Source organism: Physella acuta, unplaced genomic scaffold (genome assembly GCF_028476545.2).
Source record: "Physella acuta isolate Inbredline_101_S28 unplaced genomic scaffold, ASM2847654v3 ptg002597l, whole genome shotgun sequence".
Lineage (NCBI taxonomy): Eukaryota > Metazoa > Mollusca > Gastropoda > Physidae > Physella > Physella acuta.
Window position 1 is genome coordinate 42,780 of NW_026734053.1, and position 3,689 is coordinate 46,468.

Sequence of the window (3,689 nt, forward strand, 5' to 3'; positions counted from 1 at the left end):
TGGTGTCCTCCCCAACATCCAGGCCGTGCTTCTGCCCAAGAAGTCACAGAAGACACCCGGTGGCAAGAGCTAAACAGTGTCACCCTGCTGCCCACTGTCCACCTAGCCTACTACTGTCCTTTTCAGGACAACCAAAGTTTACCCAATTAGCTTTCGTTGTGTGTCAATGAACAAAAATCGAGTTTTCCTACCCTACCCTACCCTACCCTACTTGTTTCAAACTTTATTAATAACGTATCAACATGTCAATCACTAGCAGTATGAGATCATTATTATAGATGTATAATACTTACACTGGTTTTACACGAGCAGAACAGGGAGGGGGCGGTCATATTAATAGTAGTAACTGGACATATTTTAGGGGTATTCGTTTCATAGATACAAATGAAAATAGAATCTATTTTTCTTTAAATGTGCTCCGTTTAACCCCTGTCTACAACAAATAAGGGTGGTCGTTATTTTAAAATTCTATTCTTTAACCTACCGCTAGTCTACCCTTTTTATTTTTATATCTTCTTCTTTTTAAAACCAAATATGTTTTTATTAATCCTTCCCCCTCATTTATTTACACACTGTGTAAATACCGCCGATCGGGCGGTCGAATCGGGTCAGAATATCTACCTAGGTCTATAGACTAGGTCTAGATCTAAATTGTTTCAGGCAGTCTATGTTGGGTTCTTTTCTAATCACTCACACACACATTCATAATTCATTGAAGACGACAGAAGCAAACACACCGGATTCCATTGACAAGCGGCACAACCAAGGATTTCATTTGAACGAAGAATATTTTGTGTTATCGGCCCTGTCTGCTATTAATAGATCGCTCGGCTGGATACCGTGTCTAAAAATAATCTGCTATGTCGACGCTGTCTCAACGTTGTGTGGCTGCTACTGGCCAATCAGCGTCGTTAAACTCGTACTCGTCCAATGGGAGAGCTTCGTTGCGCTAAGGGTTTGGCGGGACGGTTATAAAAGGGCCAGCAGCGCTGAGCTGCCGCATTTCCTTAACAGTCAGTTAAGATCATTCAAAAAAAAAAAGATGGCTCGTACCAAACAAACCGCCCGAAAATCTACTGGAGGCAAAGCCCCACGTAAACAGCTGGCCACCAAAGCCGCCAGAAAGTCAGCACCAGCCACCGGCGGTGTTAAGAAGCCCCATCGTTACAGGCCTGGAACCGTCGCCCTGAGAGAAATCCGTCGTTACCAGAAGAGCACTGAGCTGCTCATTCGCAAGCTGCCATTCCAGCGCCTGGTCAGAGAAATCGCCCAGGACTTCAAGACTGACCTTCGCTTCCAGAGCTCCGCTGTCATGGCCCTGCAGGAGGCTAGCGAGGCTTACCTCGTCGGTCTGTTTGAAGACACCAACCTGTGCGCCATCCACGCCAAGCGTGTCACCATCATGCCCAAGGACATCCAGCTAGCCAGACGTATCCGTGGTGAGCGTGCTTAAGAGGTTTCTTTTAAGCCCAAACCACCACCCCTGTCCTCAACCAAGGTCCTTTTTAGGACCACCTGACAACGTTCAGATTAGCAGTGAAGGTCCCCCACCTCACGAGTTTCCACCCACCCACCCACTACACCCCCTGCCCATGTCTGCCACTCTACTACTACTACTACTACTACATCTATTAGTATTATTCTGGGGGATGCGGGAAATAGGTTCTATTCATTTATCTCTTTAATTCAACTCACACATCACATTGCTATTTGAATTCGTGTATGCATGCTGTTGATATTGTTTTATTTATCTCAAATGTGAAGAAAGGAGAGAATAAATTTTATATTTTTTCTTTCACCCACCCACCACCCTATCCATTGCTTTTTAAAATATATATATAAAAAAAAAAAAAGAAAAACCCTTTAGGGTTAGAGCAGATATCTAGATCTTAATCGGAGAGCAGAAATTATTCTTAACGACTACACGCCATAGATTATTTAATTATTAGAAGCCTAACTAACCTATTCGTTTCACGATGTAAACAAACCACTGCGAGTACGGAGCGGAGTACGAGAATATTATTTCGTTCGTACTCGACCAATCAGCGTTCGAGATTCTCTCGTACTCGCATAATGAGCTCGCTCGTACTCGCATAATTAGGTGTAGGGAAATATTTCAGTTTTATTCGCACAAAACGGTGAAAATAACGTCTAATATCATATTTTAACATGACAAACGTGGATCTTTTCTATGCCTACACGTGTGGGCAATGAAACTCTTTATTTTTTATCCAAGGGTCGCATAGCAGAATAGGTGAAAAAATGACTTTGAAAACGACACCGTTAGCCGACAAGCCAGCAACATTCCAGTCGACACGGCAAGCTGCTTTTTCATTGGCTGGCTCATTCGCCGACCGCTTTTGGTTGGGCGGTGTCCGCCATATTGAACGAACTCGAGCCCAGGACCGTATATAAGGAGCGAGTTTCTCTGCAGACGGCGTTTTTCGAACACTCCTTCATCAACAAAGAAGAAAAATTCAATATGTCTGGCCGAGGCAAAGGTGGTAAGGGACTCGGGCAAAGGAGGCGCCAAGCGTCACAGGAAGGTGTTGCGTGATAACATCCAAGGTATCACCAAGCCAGCCATCCGTCGTCTTGCTCGCAGAGGTGGTGTCAAACGTATCTCTGGTCTGATCTACGAAGAAACCAGAGGTGTCCTCAAGGTGTTCCTTGAAAATGTCATCCGTGATGCCGTCACCTACACTGAGCACGCCAAGAGGAAGACCGTCACTGCTATGGATGTCGTCTATGCTCTGAAACGTCAAGGTCGCACCTGTACGGCTTCGGCGGTTAAACTCAACCCAGGACCACCCATTTGTTCTACCCATCCGGCCCTTATTAGGGCACCCATACGTTTCCGAATTAGCTCGAGTGGTTGTAACCCCTACACGAATGTTTTCCATACCTACCCCTTATTTAACTTACTGAGTTACTTCTAATTATTAGGTTGTAGCCTACTTAGTTTATTTATTTAATTTGGGCAGAGTGGTCATCTTTCCTTTGTTGGTTTTTAAGGGGTTTGTTTCCATGGGTGGGTAGGATCGAGGTAGCCTACCGTGAAGGCACAAAAGAAACAAACAAAAAATATTTCGATATTACAAAAGTGTTCACAGGTATGTGGTGAACTTAGGAAAGAGTGCAGGTGGTAAGAATAGGTGTCCAGTGGGGCAAAAAATAAAAGACAAAAGATGAAAAAAAGTCTACAACACGTGGTGTTCCCAAGCGGTCACCCATCTAAGTACTAACCACGCCCGACGTTTGCTTGACTGCGGTGATCGGACGAGAACCGGTATTTTCAACGTGGTATGGCCGTAGACATCTGTGTGAGAAAATTGGGGCTTATAAATATACTCAAACGAAATCAGCAGTTATTCGTCCTTTTCTGGCTACAATAATGATTTCACTGCTTTCCTCATATTATTTCAATAATAAAAAACGCCCTAAATCTCCACAAAAGCGAAACATTGTTTTAATATCGAATACTATGTGCCTTTTTTTTCCCTCTACAGCCATTGGTCGCTATTTTTAACCTGAGGCGGTAACCACCGGTAGACTTCCCTGAGCTACTAATTTTCGAGCATCGCGCGTTGTAAAATACAAAATAAATACATTTTCCCCATTTTCCTTGACTAAAATCAGAAAACCAGGTGCCCCCTGCATCCGACCTGTCCTTTAACTATCGCTTTCAT

At 44.0% G+C, this 3,689-nt stretch overlaps 1 non-coding gene across 1 annotated transcript; it reads right to left on the reverse strand.

Annotated features, from left to right (window-relative positions):
* Positions 1 to 3,197: 3,197 nt before the first annotated feature.
* On the reverse strand, positions 3,198 to 3,317 carry LOC131933673 (5S ribosomal RNA). Its single transcript, XR_009385135.1, has one exon. It is a non-coding gene; the product is annotated as a 5S ribosomal RNA (ribosomal RNA).
* Positions 3,318 to 3,689: the final 372 nt, after the last annotated feature.